The sequence below is a fragment of the Choloepus didactylus genome, chromosome 3 (assembly GCF_015220235.1).
Source record: "Choloepus didactylus isolate mChoDid1 chromosome 3, mChoDid1.pri, whole genome shotgun sequence".
In the NCBI taxonomy this organism is placed as follows: domain Eukaryota; kingdom Metazoa; phylum Chordata; class Mammalia; order Pilosa; family Megalonychidae; genus Choloepus; species Choloepus didactylus.
In genome coordinates, this window is record NC_051309.1 from 36703042 (window position 1) to 36728455 (window position 25414).

Sequence of the window (25414 nt, forward strand, 5' to 3'; positions counted from 1 at the left end):
AACAGATTTTTGATGACTTATCTTGGACACTTTATGGCCATAAGACTGTAACCCTGTAACCAAATAAACCCCTTTTATAAAAGCCAATCCATTTCTGGTGTTTTGCATTTTGGCAGCATTAGCAAACTAGAACACTCCTCATAAGCTACATTGTTATACAATCATCTTTAAGATTCAAGGGTTCTGGGTTGTAGTTTGATAGTTTCCGGTATTTACTGCTAGCTATGCCAATTCATTAGAACCTAAAAATGGTTATCTATATTGTGCATAAGAGTGCCCACCAGAGTGACCTCTTGGCTCCATTTGGAATCTCTCAGCCACTGAAACTTATTTCATTTCATTTCACATCCCCCTTTTGGTAAAGAAGATGTCTTGAATTCCATGATGCCAGGTCCAGATTCATCCCCGGGAGTCATATCCTATGTTGCCAGGGAGATTTACACCCCTGGGAGTCAGGTCCCATGTAGAGGGGAGGGCAGTGTGATCACCCACAAAGGTGCCTTAGTTACAGAGAGAGGGCCATATCTGAGCAACAAAGAGGCACTCACGGGGAGACTCTTATAAGTGGGCCTAGCCTCTCCTTTGCAGTAACAGATCAACTAGACTTTTTAACACATATAATACTCCACTTAACAGAATATAAATTCCTTAAGAGTATCTATGGAACATTAAGAAAGATATAACATATTCTAGGCTGTAAAAAAAATCACAATTATTTTTAATTGATACCATACTATTTTCTCTGATGACAAAATGATTAAACTTATAAATTGATAACAGAAAGATATCACAAAGATTCCCAATATTTGCAATATTATCAACAAAATTTTAGATATCTCATGAGTCAAAATGCAAACCAGAATTAAATTTAGAAAATGAAATAACAATAAATCATACAAAAATTTGCATGATGTAGATAAGGAAAAGTCTAGAGGGAAACAAATAGCTTTAAAGGTTCAAATTACAATGATGTAAGTAAGTAGAAGAAAAATAATAAAAAAAGATAAAAAATAAATCTGGAAACAGATGATCAATTGAAAAAAATCAATGAAAACAGAATCTGGTTCTTTGAAAAGATCAATAAAATTGATAAACATCTAGCAAAACTATTCAGGAAAATCAGTATGGCTCAACTTAATATCAAGAGACAAAGAGGGTACATCAGTAGAGCTGCTAGATAACTTTAAAAGATAATTTATACTAATAACTTTATGACAATATATTTGAAAATTTAGAAAAAGTGAACATATTTCTCAAATTAAAAATTCACCAAAATGAAATAAAGAAACATTAGATAATCTGAATAGTGCTGTGTTTATTAAAGGATAATATGTAATGAAAGACCGTCTCACAAGAAAATTGACTCTGATGATTTCTATGGTAAATTCTCACTTGAGGAAGGCATAAAAGAAGACAATACAAAACTCTCTCGTGAATACAAATCTAAAATTCCATCCTTAGCTGAATTTTATCTCAAAGTGCCAGTTTGAATGTATTTTGTCCCCCTAAATGCCATTATCTTTGATGTAATCTTGTGTGGGCAGATGTATCAGTGTTGATTAGATTGTAATTCTTTGACTGTTTCCATGGAGATGCTCCCCACCCAACTGTGGGTGATGACTCTGATTGGATAAATTCTATGGAAGTGTTACCCCACCCATTCAGGGTGGGTCTGAATTAAATCACTGGAGCCATATAAATGAGCTGACAAACAGAGGGAACCCAATGCAGCTGAGAGTGACTTTTTGAAGAGGAGCTACAGCCAAGAGGGACACTTTGAAGAAAGCACAGGAGCTGCAGATGAGAGACAGTTTGAAGATGGTCATTGAAAGCAGACTCTTGCTCCAGAGTAGCTAAGAGAGGACAAATGTTTCAAGAGCAACTAAGAGTGACATTTTTGAGGAACTGCAGCCTAGAGAGGAATGTTCTAGGAGAAAGCCATTCTGAAACCAGAACTTGGAGCAGACACTGGCCACATTCCTTCCCAGCTAACAGAGATTTTCCAGATGCCATTGGCCATTCTCCAGTGAAGGTATCTGATTGCTGATGTGTTACCTTGGACACTTTATGGCCTTAAGACTATAACTGTGTAACCAAATAAACCCCCTTTTATAAAAGCCAATCCATCTCTGATGTTTTGCATTCTGGCAGCATCACCAAACTAGAACACTCAACAACTCCATGTAATGGTTAATTTCATTTGTCAGTTTTGCTAGGTTATGTTCCAGTTATTTGGTCAAGCAAGCACTGGCTTGATTGCTACTATGAGACTATTTTATAGATGGATTCACCTCTAAAAATTAGGTCTATGATCAGTTTGTTGCATTTACATCTGGCTGCATCTACAATCAACAAAGGAAATTGCCCTCAGCATTGTGAGGAGTCTCCTCATTCAACCAGTTAGAGATTTAAAAAAACAGACTGAGGATTTCAGAAACAGGTTCTGTCTCAACTTCAGACAGGTTCATCTGTGGAATATGGACTTGCCATATTCAGAATCAACTTTATTGGATAGATATAAATTGGATATATATAAATATAATATGTATATAAATTGTCAGACTGTTTCTCTGGAAAACCCTGACCAATTTAATCCAGAATTATATATGAAGAGATAACACTTCTTGAATAATGTATATTTAATGTATATTTATCATTTAGCCAAGAAATGTGGAAAATTTTTAAAAATTGAGCAATCCAATATATCATATTAGCAGAATAAAAACAAACAAACAAACAAAAACCAAAATCATCTCAGTAAATGCATAAAAAGCATTTGGCACATTTAAACATGCTTTCATGTAAAAAACATTTGCTACAATTCAACATGCTATCATGATTAAAAAGTCTCAGGAAAATAGGAATAGAAGAGGACTTTTTCAAAATGGTAAAGGGCATCTACTAAAACCTTAATATTGTATCCATCCTTAATTAAGATAGGATGAATGCTTTCCCCTTGGCTTAGTTAGGGATATCTACCATCACCAATTTTCTTCAGTATCGTACTGGAGTTCTTTTCTGTTGCAGTAAGGCAAGAGAAAAAAATGAAATTCTTGTGTGTTGGAAAGAGAACAGTGAAATTGCATTTGATTATAGACATTATGAGTATGTATATAAAAATTCATAAAGAATCTACAAATAAGTTTCTACATCAAGTAAGTTAGTCTAGTAATGGTACATGGTCAATGTCACAGAAATTCAATTGTTCAAAAATCTGTTTTATATCTAAAGTGTAGCAATAAATAATGAGATCTGAGATAAATTGAGATATTTATGAAACTATAAATTAAGAAATCAGAAATTTTGATATTGTTACAATGTTAATTCTCTCCACATTCACCTAAAGTTTTAATTCAATCTCAGTGAAACTCCCAGCTACTATTTTTGTGTAGAATTCAACAACTGACTCTAAAGTTTATATTAAACTTGTAAAAGAATTAGAATAAAATTGGAGAAATTGCATACTGGATTTCAAGACTTAACTGTAAAGCCACATTAATCAAGAGATTATAGTGCTGTCTTAAGGATAGGTCTATAGGTCAATTGAAGAGAAAAAAGGAGTTCAATAAACAAACTCAAACATAAATGGTCAACTGAATTTTGATAAAATTGTCAAGGTAAATTAGAAAATATAGCTTTTTTGACAAATGGTACTGGAATAAATGCATATTCATGTGAAAAGAACATGCTATTAGACCTCACCTTATGTAGATATTACCTTGCAATGGATCATAGTCCTAATTTTAAAAGATGAAACTACATAAATTCTGTAAGAAAACAAACTCAGGATAGTAAAAGTTTTCTTAGATAGGACACAAAAAGCAAAAACCATAAAATAAAAACTGATAAAAATTTTTCTATTCAAACTTTAAAACTTCTCTTCAAAAGTCATTTTTAAGAAAATCTAGTGGTACACTATGAACTAATGGAAAACATTTGCAAAATACATATTTGACAAATGACTTTTATCCAGAATAAAGAAAAATTCTTACATTTCAACAACAAGATGAACAAAATAATAAATCAGTTGCAAATAGAAAGGGAAAAGATTTGAACCAAAACTTCAAAAGGAAAGCTATACAAATGACTAATATGAAAGGTGCTCAAAATAATAACAAACATTATTCAACATCATTAAAACTATAATAAGATATTGCAATATATCCATAATAATGGCTACAATTATAAAGAATGACAATAAAAACTTGGAAACTTTTAGAGAAATGGAACTCTCAATCTTTGCGGATGTGAATGTAAAATGATACATCCACTTCAAAAAAGTGTGACAGTTTAACATAAATATAAACCCACATGTACCATGTAACCTACAATGTACTCCTAGATTTTTAATCAAGAGAAATCAAAGCATACACCCACATAAATTTGTGTGTGTGAATGAATGTTCATGGAAGCCTTTTTGTAATATCCCAAAATGAAAACAACTCAAATATCTATCACCAGGTGAATGGAAAAACAAATCATAGTATACGCATATTTGTATGGATATAACGTGACACTGCTCAGCAATTAAATGGAATGAATTATTGCTATATGCAACAATATCAACGAATCCGAAAATAATGAAGTCAATTGAAAGAGGTCGAATGAAAACTGAACACCTAATACAGACCATGCAAGGAAAGCTATGAGCCATAGTTTAGAACAGCTGCTTTTCAAGATTTTAATTATCATCTTTTATGTTTCAGTCAGACAAAACTAGACTATCTATTGGCAATGCTCTATCCAAATTTGATGTGATAACAGAATTACTTAAAATATTTAATGAATATTGGTAGATCCTAAAGTAGATGTGGTATTCTACAAATACTTTCAAAGGAGTTCAGATCACACCATTATCTTTAGTTATGCAGTTCTTTAATTAATCAAAGATACATAAAGTTATCATGTTTATTTATACCCTACATTCCCCAATCTTTTCTGTAGCTTTGTCTATATAACTGACATAGTGAGCATTAAGGAATGTTATGGACATTCCATCATATAATAGAATTATTCTACTGTCTTCTCTTACAGTTATAAGCAGAATGCTACTCATAAATTGTTATTTCCCTCATTTGTGTCCTCATATGTTCACACATATCCTTAATCTACCTACTGTCATCCTTCCAGGAAGCCATTCTGTACTATCCATGTCACAAGAAAACATCTACTTTAGTATTTATTATAGAAATCAAAATGATATTTCACTTTGTTATTTTAATTTGATTAACTGTATTACTCTAATTAACACCTAAAGTGGTTAGATTGGGTTTATGATTAATGTTTGGCTATGTGTCAGTTATCAATACACACACACACACATACACACACATTATGAATGCCAATTGAGATTAAGTGACTTGAATGTAAGGAATATTCTGTCTAAAAAGGATTTACATACAATGTTGAATATCATTTTGAAAAACAGAGGGTTCAAATTATTTTGGATTGAACAAAGGTTGCAAAATCGTGAAGAATCAGAATAAAGGTAAAAGTTTAACCCTAGATAATATCGATAAAATATAGACATTATTCCTCATTCTGCCATCTACAAATTCAGTATGTTAATAACAATTTAATCCATGACATTTAATGACTCATACCACATGGTCTACACTATGTTAAGCTTTTTCATGGAATAAAAAATGCAACAAACATTTAGTTTTATTATATGTTTGGATACCTTTTGGGTGTATTTCTTCACAGAGAAAAAATTGTCACAAATTATATCTGGTCATAGAGAAAATTTGTTGTTTTTGAAACGTTGCTGTAGCACTTGATGATATTTCATGTCATGATTAGAGAATTGCAGAAAATTGCTCACATGAGTTAAAACCAGAATTAAAAAATTAAACAGTTGCCCAAACTTTATGGTGTTGATACTGAGTAGATCTCTGTGTGTTTCAACTTCAAGGAAAGGAATTATATAACTAATCATGAATACATGACTTATGAGATCACTCTCTGTTGAGCAAATCCACATCTATCATTCTAGAAAGCAACTTAACTGAGCTTAATAGCTAAAACTAAACCCAGGTGGGCCCCTGCCTCTGAAGACTTCTCATTTTAGCTCAGTTCTACTGTCACTGTCTAGCAACAGTTATCCCTTTTTATCTCCAACAACAACAACCACCTTCTGCAGAGTTGCCTGTTGCACATCCCAAAGAATGCGCGATGCTTATGTGGCCAGGTGTGCACAACAGGAAGGAGTTAAGATGAAGCCAGAATGATAACAATCATGCCTTGATGAGTTCTTGTTATTTTAAGACACACCTGCTTCAAGTCAGCAGGATTTCTGAGGAAAATCACAAATGTGTTGGATGTATCCCAAGGCACATAAAAGACTGAATTCAATTCTGTTTAGCTGGTGTTTAGAAATTTACAGCACTGCTGACTGGGCTAAATGCCATTCTTGCGAAATTCCAGAAGACAGAGTGTTGGATTTGTCAGAGAAAATTGCAAAACAGATTCCTTGTTAAAAATGCATAACCTCCTCCCTGTACTCACCCTTCCTCCCTCCCTCCTGAATTAAGGTGCTGGACTTTACCAAGGTGGAAATATGATGGGAAGATATATATATACACATTATTTATAATGAAAGATTGGTACCTCTTCACAACCTCAGGGTTAACTGATGATTCATAAAGTGCTAATGTTTGTACTCTTAACCATACAGATTAAAAAGAAAACAGTTCAGATATTAAAAATTCATATAAATGCACACAAATATATTTATGATCACACACATGTAGAAAAATCACTGAGTAAGCAAGCTAGATGCTGATGTAATAAATTATTGTCACATTGTTCTTTATGCTTCCTCTTATATACCTAATTTTCTCCAAAGAACATTTGTTAGTTTTATAATTCAAAAAAGTCAGTAAAGAGATATTTGTTTTGTTGGAGAAACATAGTATAGAAAAATATAGAAATTAGAGTTAGGGTCCAAAATTTTTTTAGGAAATTTAAATAGCATTATTCATTGTCTATTATAACTTACTAAAAATTAAATATTTGCTACAGTATTCCATATTCTTCATTACAATTTTCATGAGAAAATAGCAAAACCACCACAACAGTAGGTCAATGAGGCACCTGTAAAATAGGACTATATTCTAAAATCTTGACAGAAATTTAAATGTGTGTATATATATATATACACACACACACACATACATATGCATACATAAGTGCACATCACATTTTATTCCAAACAATCTTATACCACACTTTTTAGAAAAAAAATATGAATTTAATTCATGATGAAATAAGAAATTAGGAGATGACATCAAATAGAAAAAAAATGATTGAGAAAAAGGAAGTGAAACTCAGGAGAGAAGTTTCAATTGCCTTCAGTTTCTATTTTTTTTGTTATGGGACAACAATTTACGCTAAGATTTCTAGCAAAGATCACAAATAGGATAATTAATTATATCTTATAAAAATAGTGTAAAATTAAAACAGCAAAAACCACACAAGCAAGCTCAGCTATGGCCTAAGAGAAGCTCGACTACTCTAGGCTAGTTGGGGCTTCAAAGGGACAGGCCTTTTCCCCTTGGATCCACACACATTGGCTCAGCAATTTACTGTGATAAACCTTATCTAAAAATATACACGTGGTCAGTACAAAATGACGGTCTATAAGTGTATTTCTTTTATTTCTTAAACAAAGTTTATTGGGAAAGATCCCAGCATATACTGCAGTTTCGGCACACCATTGGCAAAGGGCTAGGAGTATGGGTTTGAAACTGTAAGTTTTGTTGTTGCTGTTTGTTGTTGTGGCTGTTGTTCTTGAACTTTAAAATAAGAATAATAATCATATCTATTTTTAGGGCTTTTCTGAGATTCAAGTAAGTTAATGAGGTTAGTTCAGAATCTGACATACTAATCAGCCAAGAAATATATGAAATGAAGAATTGCTCTACTTTTAGGAAATCATCCCAAATTTGTTCTCTCTCAATGGAATCATCTTAAACGTCTTGGATGGCACTAAGTTCAAAGGACTATTCCAAAATGGTTTAAGTGCATCAATTCTATATGATCACTAACTAGAGAAAACCGTAGGCTTATTACCAAGTAGACAACTAAATTGTGATAGAACTTTAATATGCTCATGAAACATGAGAAGCCCCACTAGCCCATGAGCCTGAATAGAAAGCCATCCTGTGTCCACAAGTTTATGGATAGATTGGCCAAGGGAACACCTATTGGCAAGAACTAGTCTAAAAATGTTTGGGTCAGCTAATAAGCTGTGTGACTGAACACTTCAGTCTCTTTTGCTCTACACTAGAAAACAAGGCTGTATTAACCTTAGAAAAATTTGAAAGAAGTATATCAAATACTTAAGCTATAAAAATTATACATATGTATATATGTTTGCACATATAATTCTTTTCAATAAAGCACTTATCTGTATTTGATAAATGATACTTTTTTTCTTTATCAGAGAAGTTGTGAGTTTACAGAACAATCATGCACTAAATACAGAAGTCCCATATGCTACTCCACCACCAACACCTTGTATAAAAATATGGAACACTTCATGAATTTGTGTGTCATCCTTTTGCAGGGGCCTGCTAATCTTCTCTGTATTTTTCCAATTTTAGCATACGTGCTGCCGAAGCAAGCATTATGATGCTTTCTGACGTAACCACTAAATACATGAGAACTCTAAAGATGATGATGACAAAATATCTTCTCTTAAGATGTTCATGCACATGTTTAGGAGTAAAAAATAAACCGAAAACAAAACAGCATGCACATACACACACAAATGTATAGGTAAGATGGTAGGATATAATAAAGAGTAGGATGCAAAGTAGGGTCTTTGGACTCCAGAGGATTATTAAAAAAAAAAAAAATCCTGATAGATTGCTATAGAAAAAAGAAAGTGATAAATGTATATGTATCTGCTAAGAAAAAAGTAAGCATAAATAATTCTCTGAATTTTAGCCAGTAACATGAAAGTTACATTATGTGTGTTACCCTAAGGGAAGCGTGGACAAGGATGTCCTCACTTTCCATTTACTTTTAGAATATTGAGCTTTGTGTCTATTTTTAATTTTAACTACAAAACACTCACACTATGAACAAGAGACATGAAAAAATTATTCCAGTGAAATTAAGAATCAAAGATTTTTCTAGTTATATATACGCAAGGGAACAAATAGGACAAAGCGGAGTTGACACTTTTCATATATCTGACAGAAACTTATCATTTGTCAAATCATAAAGTAAAAATAATCATGGATCTAGTAAGATTCAATAGAACACAGGTCAAAATTTCAAAAGTACCAAGTCACTTAGAAATATAGATTCACATGTAATATGAAGAATGCAACTTGCTCTAAGTATACATTGTTTCTTGGCGTAGTAGCTATTTTACTATTAAATCCTTCAAAATATTATTTTTCATCAATATTTTAGTCCTTTAAAATTCTGCCATGTTTTATAATTTATAAAACATAAATTATATATATGTATATATTTGAGGTCTATAGTAAACAATAATTTTTACACAAATAAATATAAAAATATTGACTCAAAAGCTCCCTATGTTACAGATTTGAATGATCCCAACATTTTGAGAGCATTGCTACACACAATAGAATGGGTGGTTAGCTCCACATGGTGTCATAGAGGAGGATGGGTCTCAAATTGGAACTGAAAGGCTGGAAGGGATTCACTGGTTCAAGGTTAAGTATCTGACTGAGAATATGATATGCACAGGCAAGGGACTGCATTTTGTGGTTAAGAACACAAGGTGATTAGGGCAGCACAGTGCTAATAAATTCTTAGATACTTATTTTTATATCTAAAGGAGATTACATGTATTTTGTCATATTACTGTTATATGTTCATTTGTTATCCTGCCATCAAAAGCTGCTCAAAGACAATAATTAAAAGAACAAAAAAGGTTTAAAGGAAGAGGAGTTCAAAATAATCATTTTGGGATGGTGTTTAAACAACTGTTTTCAGAAGAAATGTTTCTTTTGAAGAAGTGAAGACCAATATTCAAAGAAGGACAGAGGTTGTATTTTAATTTGAGGTGATGTAGGGGAGCCCAAGAAGCTGTCTACTTCGTCAAGGTTACCTCCCTGTGGCAGCTTCAACTGAATGTTGAGAAATTCCTGAAGTATTTCCAGAGTTCAGCTTAAAAAACATATATAATACTAACTCTCCCTTTACAGTTGAGCAGACAAGAAACCATGTTTGTAAGATCATATGCCTATATTTTCCAAATTAACTAGAGAAATGGGATTTGACTCATGAGTTTTTCCTTAGCTAAATTCATTATACATCATTCCATAAAGAAGATGCTATATCTTAACTAACCAACCAATTATACTGCTATTGCTAATATAATCATGGTATTCCAAAAATTAAATATTATAGTAAAATAGCAAAAGCCACTGTGACAGATTAAGTAACCATTTTATAACTGCTTTCTAGTTTTAAGTAACAAATAAAATTTCATGAACATTTTTCAAATTTCTTGATCTGTACGTTTTATGATTTCTTCAATGTAGCTTCTTTTGTCAAATGTGAATCTACATAAATGTGTTTCAATACCTTTGATAGTTTTATTTTTTAACTGTCAAGTATGTTATAGTAGATATCTTTAGAAATAATTTTTAAAACATAGCTAAGGGTTGATTTATTGCTTGCTGTTTATCTGATGTTGCTAAAGAATTTTTTTCTTATTCACACAGATCCTAAACTTTTCAACAATTTTTTCTACAGGAAAGATGTTTGGTGGTGAGCATCTGATGTAATTTTCTTTACTTCCTTGTTTATTTGATAACTTTTCCATGCAAATGAGATAGTTAGGCTGAGGAATGGAATAAATATCAGGGAACAATAATCCAAATGGAAAATAATCCTCATTAAATTTCCTAATAAGTGACAAAAAATTAAAAAAAAAAAAGTTTGTTTAGTATAGCAGTACCCTATGACTGCAATATCTTTCCAACTTTAATCAAAATGCTGTTTACTGTGGTGGGAAAATAAATATTCTAAAAATTAATTGTATTTAAATATAAAATATTTAAAGGAACTCTAGTCCTCTATGGTTTCCAAGAATTGAATTTCTAAAATATGGTCTTTAGAAAATTTTCACACTTAAGAACATTTTAACAAATGACATTAGAAAACTTAAATAGAAAAAAGACAGTATACATAAACATATTAAAATATATATTTCAAGTTAATTTAGTATTTCAACTTAAAAGTCAGGATTGAAACTTTCATGGAAATTTGAGTATCATTCATAGTCATGAACGGTCAAAGTATTTGTAATCTTTCTTGTCTGAATCTATAAATGACTTAATCCTTTTAAATATGTCAATGTAAACTTATATTCCATTATTATTTGCTTTTAGAAATTACCAATTTAATTTCTAAAATTAAATAGTTGTCATGAAATTTCATAAGTCTTACACTTTTGGTTAATTGTTACATTAAGCCAATAATCAATCATTCATTTCTGTAAAAAGTTACAAATAATGATATTTAGGAACTCAATTATATTTTATACTTTGTAACATCTGATGCCAGGTAAAAAAATGACACCAATAATAATAATTAAGGAAATAAGAATACATTCCATCTATAGTGCTAGATGATTTGAACAAAAATAAAGGCAAATTAAATGAAAAAAAAAATGTCTATTTTATATATGTCAGCAATATATAGGAATTTCCTTACAAAAACAACTCACAGCTAAAGGAATAATCAAACACTGCATTGTGTAGTCTCTACAGAATTTTCTGGTGTTGGTGCCATGAATAAATTCCAATACACAAACTTAAGATTTAATGAATTTAGAAAATAAGACATGTACAAACCATTCTCAAATATAACTCCTATTGTGTAGATTTATATTAACTGTTAAAAAATAACTGATTTTAATGAGAATAAATATGAACAAACAGCAATATCTCCAGAAACATATTTACAATACAAATGTTAGTATAAACGTGCTATTAAAAATAATCAATCTAAAATATTAATTCCCTTCCCTTGCCTCCCTTTTGTAAGGAAGTGAAAAGCCCAAACACAGTGAAGCATATTAAAATACTAATATTTCCATAGGCTCTATTATGTAGTAAGCACCATTCTGTAAAGTTTCTATATTTGATCTCATTTTAATTATCACCATGTTGGTCACAGTTGACAAAATGCTGCCTGGAGGCCAATTCCAGCCTGCCACTTGTTTTTGTAAATGCACTTGGAATGGACCACTCCTTTGCCCCTTGATTTATGTTTGGTCTATGACTGCTTTCCTGCTACAGTGGCAGAGTTCAGTAGTTGCAACAAAGACTGTATGACCAGCACATTCTAATATATTTATCATTCAACCCTTTACAGAAAAGTTTTATAACCACTTATACAAGCTATATGATTTCCATTTCAAATGAAGTTTACTATCAAGATTGTAATTTAAAAATTGTAAAACATGGAGTCAGAGAGGAAACCTAATTCTGACTGCCTTCAGGTGATTTTGTTTCTTTTTTTTCATACAACATAGAGGTTAAGAAATTCAAGAGCACAAGGATAAGTTGGTGAGTATAGATTTTAAATAGCTTTTCATGTGTAAATGTCTTGAGGGTTTTACTTGACTGAAGCTCAATGAAAAAGTTTATATAATCATATGCTGCATTTATAGAGAAATAGAATCCAGCCCGCAGGCTTTACTATATATATGCTGCTGCTTTTCAGACGATATGTAGGCCATTGTATTTAATTCTCAGTACCGCATTAATTTGTTCCTCTTTCCCTCCAGTTAAAATAGAAGGAAAGTGTCTTTTCCCATCCAGAGCTATTCTACTCACTCTCCTTCCAATCTCATTCTTTCTGATGCTTCAAGGTCCTTCCTCTGTTTATTAGTCTCTCTTTTCACAGACAACTTTTTGAAAAAAAATATGCCTGCAATTAATGTCTCTATTTTTTCACCTCCTATTTACTCCTCAACTCATGTGTCTGGCATCTGTCCTACCCAAGTCATAGAAACAGTCATGGTCAAGGTCAGTAAGAATATCCTTACAGCTAAGATCATTAGACATTCTTTATCTTATTTGACTCAACTATATTTTACAGTACTGGACACTCCATTGATATTGAAATAGTCCATCTCCTTGTATTTTGTGAAGTCACACTCACAGCATCTTCCTATTTTTCAGGGTGCTGCTCTTATTCTCCTTTGAGGGATCTATTTCTCTGTTCATGCAGAAAAGCCAGTATTTGCCATATTCAGTAGTAGAGCTTGCCTTTTCATTCTGCATCTTCTTGAAGGGTAATTTTATTGACTATCATGTCTTTAATTAATATCTATGTAACTCATTGTTCTGGTTTGCTAATGCTGCTGTTATACAAAATACCAGGAATGGATTGGCTTTCAGAAAGGGGATTTATTTGATACAAAGTTACAGTTCTACAGCCATAAAAGTATCCAAACTAAGGCATCAACAAGATGATACCTTCACTGAATGTTGGCCAGTGGCATCTGGAAAACCTGTTAGCTGGAAAGGCATGTGGTTGGCATCTGCTGATCCTGGGTTATGTTCTGGCTCCTCTTTCAGCACCTGTGTGTTCTTGGTTCTTTCTCCCAGGATGTTTCTCTCTAAATGCCTCAGGGTCCTGTCTTAGCATATCCTAGGGCAAACTCTGAGCTTTATCTCTTATCTAAATGTCCTTCTGTCTGCGTCTCCAAGCACTTCTAAGCATCAGTGTCAGCTCTTAGCTTCTCTCCAAAATGTCCCTCTCAGCTGCTCTAAACTCCTACTGTTTGTGAGCTCTTTTATAGGACTCCAGTGATTAAATTAAGATCCACGCTGAATGGGCTGGTCCACACCTCCTTGGAAATAATTTAATCAAACATTTCACCCATAGTTGATTGAGTCCTATTTCCATGAAACACTCAATCAAAAGATTCTAACGTAATCAACACTAACATGTCTGCCCCCACAAGATTGCATTAAAGAATATGGCTTTTGGGGGGACATAATATATCCAAACTGACAAATTTATCAGCATATATTTTAGTCCAGATTTTCTCCTCAGCTTTTGAATTACTCATCTAACTGCATTTTCTGTGTATTCTACTACCCAATAATAGAAAGTATATCAAAAACTAACATGTCCATGCCTAGTGCCATTACAACCTCTGTAAAATGTATCTTCTTCTCTCCCAGGGGCTGTGTCTTCTATCATAGTAAATAGCATTTCGTTTCCCCAGGCTCAACGCAGGCAGAACCCTAAATAATACACCCAAGGCTGTATAAAATTACAATGCTAAACTATTAATTAAAATGACAAATATAAGCCATCTAGCAGATTGTCATGTTCATGTTTGTTGATTGATGCTTTTTACCCCATAAAGGCAAACCAAAATGGAAAAAAAAAAAAAAAAAAAATCAAAAGGCTTTTGGAAAACACGAATTCCTAGACAACTTTTTTTTCTTTCAGGCTTTGATGCCACTTGATGAAGCAAAACTGTGGGTGAGTATTTGTGTAAAATATTCTTATATATATATGGTGGTATATAAATGATCAAACTCAAATTTCAAAAAAGCTCTGTTAAATTAAATTTCAAAAAGCTGTTAAAATATTTCACTACCATTTTGTGTCGTACATTTACTAATAATGAATGGGAAATAACCATAATTAAGTAAAATAAAGGAAGTTTCAGGACAGCATTCATATGTATGTGTGGGTGTGTATACACACACACACACATAATACCTTAAACAAATATTATGATATCTATTATACCTGTACAGGTATAGATGCATACATATATATCTGAGTATATTTTTTGCAGGTATAAACATATATTAGTAGAGGATAGCATAGTTTTCATATTCTTGCCATCTCATTTGAGTGTGTTAATCTGAACATTTCTTTTCTTGATTTTCTAATGTTGTACCACGAACACACTGATCGGATTAAGGTGAAAATTTGTTTAAAAAATCAAGTGCATTTTGCAACACAAGATAAACACTCAAATATTGAAGACAATATTCTATCAGTTAATATTTCTATATTGCTATGGAACTATAGGACTATATATATGTGAACAAGCGAGTAAAATCCCAAGAACTCACATCTATTGTATAGGCAAAAATAAACAAAAAATTTACATTTCAGGCATTGATAAAAAATAGCAGTTTGTAGAACAGCCTCTGAGAGGGCTCTGTAAGGACAAGACAGAATGAATTCTCTGAAAGGATCTAAGCAAAATCGGGGGAAAAGCTTCATGAAGATCTGGGGAAAGAGGATTCTGGAGGGAGCAGCAGTTGCAAAGGCCTTCAAATAGGGGAGATTGTACAATACAGCATTTGTGGTTGGAACATAGTGAACCATTGGGAAACTTAGGAAATACTATCAAAGATGTGGGCAGGGTGTCAGGAAAGAATGATCCTTGAATATTTTCATGATTCATGGCTTTCTAGGCAAAGTGCAGGAGTACCTAATCTAAGGATAATTGAGTAGCAACTCTAAAGCTAGAGAACTCCAAAGAGATAGATATTAAGACTTATCTCTTTCCAGAGTCACGTGTTTACCTTCCATGGGTGCTTATCACAGACCATCCCTCACTCTCCCTAGAGAGGATATGTTTACCTCCCAGGGCAAAGTATCTCCCTCTATCTCTGGAGGGGAAGAGGGACAGATGTGTCAGTAATCCTATATAAGTGCCAAGTTTCTTAATTTCATGATTCTTCTTCTGTACTGCAAACCCCTCTGCAAACTCAGAGGACATCAAACCTTCATCGCTTAGCCCTGTGTGGGGATTGGGGCATAGGCAATTGGTGCTGAGATGTTCTGTGAGTATTTAATTCATCTCTTTTCTAATCCAGAAACTCATGTCTCCTGCAGGAATAAATAAATAAATAGGCTTAACACAGGAACTATATTCCCCTGTAACTTTCTGATATGGCGTTTGATCATTCTCAGATGAAAGAACATGGGTACATTGACCAAGAGGTATGTGTGGAGATTTTGACAAGTACTAATAGAGATATTCCTTATTCCTTGAATGTAAAATGATGGAAGTTACCTAGACTCTTACACTAAATGCTTAACTGGACTTCCTACTTCCATCCTTGCCCATTTAGAGTTTGCCTTACAGCAGCCTGATAAAGTTGTTTAAAGCCTTAATTCAGATTATATTATTCCTCTGGTCAGCCCATTCAATGGCTTCTCTTCTCACTCACATTATCTGAAGTCCTTACTTCTTACCATGCCCCACAAAGTTTTACATGAATTAATCCCTGCCCCTTTCCAATATCTCTCGGATACATTTTCCCACCATGTTATCCTTCTAGCCACAATGACTCCCGTGCTTTCATTTTATCATATTGTCCACACTACTGTCTCAGACACTTTGCAGATTTACCCTCTCGCTGGAAAGTTCTTGCTTCAGATATCCACATGACTTAGTCCTTCACTGCATACAGACTTTTGCTTAAATATGTCAGCAAAGAGGACTGTTCTGATCACTATCAAAATTGTGCCTCACCCCACTAAAAATATCTTCATAGTACATTTAAAATTATCATAGTACACCATCCATATTTTATGTATTTATTTGTTTTCTCTGTGTACGTTTGCTTGTTTTTGGTTTTGTCACTAGAATATAAAACCATGAGTACAGAGATTCAGTTTTTCACTGCTTAATTACTGGGTTCTAGGATATGCTTGGTACTAGGAGAACTCTCATTATCTGACAAATGAACAAATAAATCTATGAATGTAGGAATTGAATTTGGGTTGTAGGAAAGATGAAATGAAGATACATCTAACACAGGTGTTGATTTGTGGAAGATAATGGCAGGAGCAGGTTTGACAGAAAACTGACTCAAATCATGTCAGAAAAGTTTATGTAATTAAAAAAAATAAGTACAAGAGTAATAATCATGTTTTAAGATGTAAATTCAAGTAATAAATGTGAAGTATTTGAAAGGATACTGATCTTAGAACACAAATATTGAAGTTTAGGACTTCAATATCAATCCTCCCAGATACTCTCCAAACTCGCTCATTTGATGTTCCTGATTTTTATCCTTTTGGCTTTTATTCATGTTTCCTTTTCAATTTAGACTAATCAATAATTATAATTCAGATTATTCCACTCTAGTCTTTTTTATCCTAAAATGTAAAGAATGCTTATTAATCATAGCAGCAACACTAATGATCCAATTTATAAATAGTCAAAAGCATAAATATAAAATAAGCACAAAAACATTTAATTTCACAAGTAAAGAAAGAAAAGTAAATTGAAGAAAAACTGTTTTGCTTTTTAAGTCTATCATATTGCAAATTTTTAAAACTTTTTTTCCGTGCTGCAAAGGCATGTGAAATAGACTCACATATCCAATCTATTATACAAATGTAAATGGGGGTAGCTTTTATGGAAAGCAATCTGGAAATATTTATTAAAAGTCATAAACTGATCATCTAGGAATCTAACCTAAGGAGATAATAAAGGATTCTTGGGTAAGGATAATCATTACAGAATATAAAAAGTGACAAGGAAGCAGTAATCTAAATGTCAAATATAGAGTAGGAAATAGTCTTTTGAGTTGATCTCTGTGCTTTTTCCAGAAGCAAGCTCCCAGGACCCAGCAACATAAAATGTCTCTGCTACAATCTTTTTAAGCATGCCATTGTTCTCCTGTAATGTATTAAATAAGAATAATAGTTGGCTAAGATACTTTATGGATCCATAATTATATTTAAAATAAAAAGCATATTATAATTTAAGATGAATTGGGCTAAAGAAACATGATCTAATTGGAATTAATTTAGACAATCAATCACAACTGTTGATGCTGCCAGTGAGGACCCAAATTATTGCCAACATTGATTGTGGTTCATTTCTGACAAATGTTTTATGGGTATTAAATGAAATACATAATAGCACTGAGCTCAGAGAATCCTGCTAATTCCCTCCTTCAAATGCAACTTACTACCACTTACTGTAAATCTCTGCAAACATTCATCTTCTCCAGTTTGCTACAGCATTGATTCAAAATCCTTGATTTTTCCTTGGTTGCATCTTATATCACAATTTACAAATGTCTTGCTGAGATTTAGGTAAACGACTCCCACTGCCTTTGCCTCATTTACTTCCTTGTTCATAGCAAACACTTGATCAGATCTCCTGGGCACTATCTCTCACCCTCTTTCTTTTATTTTTTCTCACACAGTGTTGGCAAACAACTTGAAAACTTGCATGCTTGCTTATTGTACTTTAAACACTCACCAGTTACAAAATATCAGTTTCCAGAAGAATTTTTAACAGTTGATTTAATACTAAAATATTTTTTTTTCTATTTCATTTCTAGGAGGGACGACTGAAGTAAAATGCTTAAGAATTTTGTACGCCTTTTGGCTGTTTTCCCCTAGCATCACTGCAGTGAGCTGAATGGTGTTACATTTCATTCTGTTGACTATTTACTTTCTCTCTCTCTCTCTCTCTTCTCCCTCTCTGAAACTCCTTGATACCTAGGCCTTTTTTCATACCAGGTTTTGCTGATCTTCTTCCTGTTTCTTCTTTGCCTATTTCTCTGTCAACAGCTATTTTTTGCTTGTGTTCCATTTTCAACCTATTATTCTTTTCCTCATGTATATTTCATCTGGATGATCTCATTTACTTCTGGCACAAACCCTATTCTCTCCCTTGAAGCTCTTATGCCCAGTGTCTGCCAGGCATCACTAACTAGTCTTTCCACAGGACTGTTAAATCCAGCATTCCCATAACTGACCTCATTTTTCATTCCAGAATGACTTTGAGCTCTTCCTCCATCCCCTATAGCATTTAATGTTATTGCCTTCTATCCTGTGGCCCAGTTCAGAAAATGGAATCATATTAAACCTCTCCATCCCATTTCTCCAAATGAAATTAATCACATACTACTGATTTTACTTTACAACAGTTTCTACAGACTGCTTCTTTCTCTTTTAGAGTGTCAGATTATTGTGTCAGGATAATGCCAAAAGTTTCCTATGTATTCTCACCATGATATGGTCCTTCTAAAATCTCTCTGTACATTGCAGCTTGACAAATACCTTTCACGTCAACTGTAAAAAATCAACAATTGTTCTCCATTATGTAAGCATGAATATAAGCTCCTTAGCTTTGGGAATAAATGCTACATACTGTGATCTAAGTATGCTAACACATTCTGCACCTCTGTCTATTGGTAAATTTAATTTCTGGCAATTTTAATCCAGTCACAGTTTCTTCATGTATTTACCAATGCTGATACCTTCATCTGGAAATGATTTTCTTCTTCATCTGAAATATGACATCATATTTCAAAAATCAAGTTGAACTTTGTCTTCATTATGGGCAACATGTCTTCTATTCTGCGCTCTCATGGCATTTTATAAACACACCTTTGCTTCAGTTGCCACCTTATGACGAAATTAACTATTTAGATAGAACTTCCCCCACTAGCCTGTGGATTCCTTAAGGATGAAGTTGATGCTTTCTTCATCTTTCTGTAAGTAGCATGTGACTCAAATTTTGTGTCATTGGAAGTATTAAGTAGAACTAACCTGAAGAAAGATCCTTTCTAGGACATTTTTCAGTCTTTATCTTCCTTGAGTTTAAAACATTTCACACTGTTGGCCATTTTCTCTTTTCTGAAACTGCTATTTTCTGTTTTATCTCCAATAATTCTGCAACTTTAATTAATAGTCTTCTTTCACAACTCATATTCCCATATTCATGCTTAGGTGTTTGATAACTATTTAGAGTATCTGTACTTTCTCTGCTCTCAACTCTTTATCTTCTTTGAGGTGAAACATCTATATACTGTCAATTGGCATCATTATGCTGACAGCTCTTATGTTAACATCATTGGTTCCAGACCTAGATATTTCATTGCCAAATTAAAATTTTTATTTGGTCAAATCATCATGTAAAACACAACATGTACACATTTGTACTTATAAGATTTGTTGCAAAATTAATTTCCACTAGTAAGTATTTCAATGAGGAAACATTTCCCTCATCCACCTACTGATGACTCTGACTCATACTTAATGCCTCCTTTTCTGTTGCCTGTGCCCAACAAAATAATTACCAAAACATGCTGATTCTTCTTTCCAAATAACTCTTAAATCTGACTATGTATACCAGGCAACCATCGTCTCCCATATACCACTGTGACAACCTCATAATTAGTTTATTCATGACCATACTAGTTCTCCTTCAATCCTTTCTTTACACAGCAGCTAGAGAGATTTGTTTAAAATATAAATCTCTTTATTTTACTCCATTGATTAAAATTATCCATTGCCTTTCCATTGTCTTTTTTACTCCAATCACTATTTTCTTTCAATTCCTTAAAAAAGCCCCACCTCATTAATTGTGTGGTTGGCACAATTATAGCCCCATAAAGATGTCACATCCTAATCCTTGGAACCTGTGAATATGTTAGATTATATGGCAAAGGGAAATTAAGGCTGTAGATGGAATGATATTTGCTAATTGGCTGATATTAAAATAGGGGAGTGTCCTGGATTATCCAGGTGAGCCCATTGTAATCACAAGGGTCCTTAAAAGTGGAAGAAGTAGACAGGGAGGTGGCAGCAAGAGATGGACTAAACCTCATGTTGCTCACTTTGAAGGTGGAGGAAGAAAAGTGGACTGCAAAAAGCAAGGAAATAGAATCTCCCCTCTAGCCTCTAGAAGGAATGCAGCTCCCCCAACTCTAGCCTCTAGAAGGAATGCAGCTCCCCCAACACCTGAATGTTACCTAGTGAGATCTGTGTCAGGCTACTGACCTACAGATTGGTAAGTTAATAAATTTGTATTTTTTAAGCCACTAATTTCTAATTAAATGTCACAGCAGTGATAGGAAACAAATACATTACCTAAAAGCTCAAACACAACCTCCATCATTTCTTTCACTACTCACATTTTATCTTTTGTAACTCCTTACTTATTATCTTTCTTTTTTGTTGTTTAAGGAATTGTACACTTTCAGAAAAATCTTGCATAAAATACAGAGTTCCCTAATAACACCTTATTACTAACACCTTGCACTCTTGCATTTGTGTGGTACATTTGTTACAATACATGAAAGAACATTTTAAAATCATTGTACTACTAACTATAGTCCGTCATTTATAATAAGGTTCATTGTGCATTGTGTGATTCAGCCCTATGTTTTATTTGTATTCTAGTTATATATATATATATATATATATATATATATTTATGCATATATATATATACTCACACACATCCTAAATTCTCCTTTAACCAAATTAAAATATTTAATAGAGTGCTGTTAATTATATTCACAATGCCATGCTATCATGCCAACCATATATTAGCAAACCTTTACAACCAACTCAAAGAGAAACTCTGTACAATTTTAGCATTAACAACTCATTCCCTACACCATTTTCTGGTAACTGATAAAACAGATTCTGACTCTGTGAGTTTGCTTATTTTAATTATTTTATATCATGATGTCATACCATATTTGTCCTTTTGTGTCTGGCTTATTTCACCCGACATGATGTCTTCAAGGTTCATCCACGTTGTCATATATACCAGACCTTCATTTCTTTTTACATCTGAATAATATTCCATTGTATGTATATACCACAGTTTATTTATCCATTGTTTGGCAATTGTGAATATGCTGCTGTGAACATTGGTGTGCAAATGTGGTTCAAGTCCTAGTTCTCAGATATTTTGGATATATACCTAGAAGTGGGATTGATGTGTCATATGGTAATTCTGTACTTAACTTACTGAAGAACCTCCAAACTGACTTCCACAGCAGCTGTGCACTTTTACAATCCCACAAACAATGAATGATTGATTCTCCACACCTTCTCCAACGAACAAAATTTTCTATTTTTTTTAATAGTAGTCATTCTAGGGGGTGAAACAGTGTCTCATTTTGATTTGTACTTTCCTAATAGCTAGTGATGTGAAGTATATTTTCATGTGCTTTTTTGTCCATTTGTATATTTTCTTTGGAGAAATGTCTAGTCAAGTTTTTTGCCCATTTTTAAAATGGGTTGTTTGTCTTTTCATTGTTGAGTTGTAAGATTTCTTTATACATTCCGGATATTAAACCCTTATTGGATATGTGGTTTCCAAATGTTTTCTCCCACCAATTAGGTTGTCTTCTTATTTTCATGATAAAGTCCTTTGATGTATAAGTGTTTTTAATTTTGATGAAGTCCCATTTATCAATTTGTTTTTATTTTGTTGCTTGTTTCTCAGGTGTAAAGTCTAAGAAAACACTGCCTAACACAATGTTCTAAAGATGCTTCCTATGTTTTCTTCTAGGAGTTTTATAGTTCTGGTTCTTATATTTAGGCCTTTGACCATTTTGAGTTGCTTTTTGTATATGTTGTGTGTGAGGTAAGGGTTCACATTCATTCCTTTAAACATGGATGCCCAGTTTTCCCAACACCATTTCTGGAAGAAGCTATTCTTTCCCCATAGAGTGGACTTGGCACCCTTGTTCAAAAATCAGTGACCATAAACATGAGTATTGATTTCTGAAACCTGAATTTGATTCTGTTGGTCTGTATGTCTGTCCTTGTGACAATACCATGCTGTTTTCAGTACTATGACTTTGTAATTACTTTTAAGACAAGAAAGTGTGACTCCTCCAACTTCATTCTTCTTTATCAAGATGGTTTTGGTTATTCAGGGTCCCCGATCCTTCCAAATAAATTTTGATGACTGGCTTTTCCATTTTTTCAAAGAAGGCTGTTGGAATTTTGATTGGGATTTTGTTAAATCTGTAAATCACATCAGGTAGAATTGAAATCTTAACAGTATTTAGTCTTCCATTCCATGAACACACAAAATATACCTCCATTTATATAGGTCTTCTTTGATTTCTTTTAGAAATGTTTGGTAGTTTTCTGTGTAAGAATCCTTTACATACTTAGATTTATTACTTAAATCTAATCTATTCCTGTGTATACGAACCCATTGTAAGCAGGGTCTTATAAAGAGGTTACTTCAGTTAAGGTAGTATCCAGCCCAGTCAGGATGGAGCTTAGTACTATTACTTGAATCCTTTATAAATGGAAGGAAATTCAGATATACAGAGGAAAAGCTACAGGAAGCAAGCACCTGAACATTGACAGAACCCAGAAGAGAAGGGAGAGCTGGGAGGCACCACACATGTGCCTTGCCATGTGATAAACTAAGGACCAAGAATCACAGGCAGCCAGCCCCAGAACTCACAGTCCTCAGGAAGAAAGCATTGCTTTGATGATGCATTGATTTGGACTTTTTCCCAGCCTCAAACTATGAGTGAATAAATTTCCATTGTTTAAACTGACTCATTTCACAATATTTGCTTGAGCAGTCTAGGAAACTAAAACAGATGGCAAGTTTCACTTTTCCATCCTTTGCTGAATGATACAATGTCTCATTTCCCTACCTGAGTATCCTGGGGTACCTTCTCCACTGATAATCAAAAGACAAATCTTGAAAGGAATTTGGGGTATACTTAACTTAAAAAAAAAAAAAAAAAAAAAAAAAAAAAGCCAAGCTTGTAATTTTGATGTATTAAGGAATTGGGGTGAAAAGGTCCCAGTGCCTAGCAAGTGAACACTCGTTGCCTTCCTGTAAACCAATTCTTATGAAAGATACCTTTTTTGGGGGATTGAGTCCATGCTTTTTTTCCTTCTGAAAATGTATCTTCCTTTTCTAAGTAATTGTGCATTCTGAAATGAGGAGCTAAGTGATAAAATCCTCTGTTAGAGAGTCTAGCAGAAGGAGTTGATATTTCAATAGTCTATTCCAACTGTAGTCCTGCTCCATCCCATTTGCTTGGTCATTTACTCATTTATTCACAAAGATTTGTTTAGGATTACAATGCTAGGTACTGTTATATATGTTGGGGTAACCCCATTAAACTAACAGAGACCCTGTGACTTGATATTTGATTTCTGATTACTGTTAAATCTATTGATGTTGCTTTTTCTCAAACAATAAAGACAACTTCATTCATGGTATAGCACTTATAGTAATATAGGTGATGAAATTTCTTGTGGTAAAGTTACATGTGATGATTTAAGGATAACAATTTCTTATTAATGGCTCAATGTTTTCTATGTGTTTTCCAATATATTCCAAAGACCTTTTGCCTAAAATCCACTGCCATTTAATAAAACTAAAAACAGTAAATATGAACACACACACAGTCTATTTGTTATTAATTGTTATATAAACTTCAATCTCTTTTATTTATTATGAAACACATGCTCAAAATAATACCTCAAAACAACCCTATATTGTAAGGAAAATGTTCAAAAATAGATTTGGGTGATGAATGCACAACTATAAGATGGTACTGTGAACAGTTGATTGTACACCATGGATGAATGGTGTGTGAATGGTATGTGAATATATCTCAATAAAACTGAATTAAAAAAAAAACCCTATTAAAAATACTTTTTAGGAATTTGGACATTTGTTTCTGGCCTATGAAGAAATGGCATTTTAAAAACTGGCTTGGACCACGAAAACCTATTTCTAGTGTCTTTGTTTCTTTTTCATAAATCATTGTTCAGAACAGTGAACCAATTTACCATTAGTTTCATTGATCCCTTCCACTGATCTTACATGACTATAAAGAATTTTGTCAAAGGCTTTCCAAACATCTAAGTTTAAAATCCTCTTTAACTCTCTTCCCACATTTGTCTACCTGGAGTGAGGTCCCTGAAGAATTTTACAAAAGTAGTGAGCGATTCCTTTTATTCTCTAAATGTATGTTGTCTGTTCTTAATCAAGCTGAGCTTTTCAAAGTGGTCCCCATTTGATCTCTAAAAATAGTTTCTGAAAGTTTTCAACATAACAGAAGTTAAAGGAAACTCTGAAATATCTAAGTGTGTGTTTCCAAGACTAGTCTTCAGTTAATATTTTGTTTTGCTTGTAAATCTAAAGGGATAGTTTCTTAACTGAAAAAAATATAAAATAATATAATGCCAATAATTGCATGCCTTTGTTCACTTGAAGTTTCAATTTATTGGTAAAGATATTTTCAACTTTCCATTAATTGGTATCATACTGTACTATTTTTCATTGCTAGCAGAAAACAGATTTTTTTTTTTTCTCTGTCAAAGTAATGGGTCTATTTGAGGTAGTTCTGAACATGGATAGTCATCACTAAAAGGAGAGAGAGGGAATGTCAAAATTTGTTAGATTTGTCTTAAAACTGATATAATGCCACTATTTTTTCACAGATGTTCCTATTAATCTATATTAGGCATTGTGTGTGTGTGTGTATATATATATATATATCTCCACAGACATTCTGCATGATTTTGTTTCTCAATGTCTGATAAAACTATAAGACTCTTATCATCTTATTCCTTTCCTACTGTGATCTTGGATGTACAACTCAAATTTTTT

At 33.1% G+C, this 25414-nt stretch overlaps 1 non-coding gene across 1 annotated transcript; it reads right to left on the reverse strand.

Annotated features, from left to right (window-relative positions):
• Nucleotides 1-8524: 8524 nt before the first annotated feature.
• On the reverse strand, nucleotides 8525-8630 carry LOC119530662. Its single transcript, XR_005216059.1, has one exon. It is a non-coding gene; the product is annotated as a U6 spliceosomal RNA (small nuclear RNA).
• Between the last annotated feature and the right edge of the window lie 16784 nt (nucleotides 8631-25414).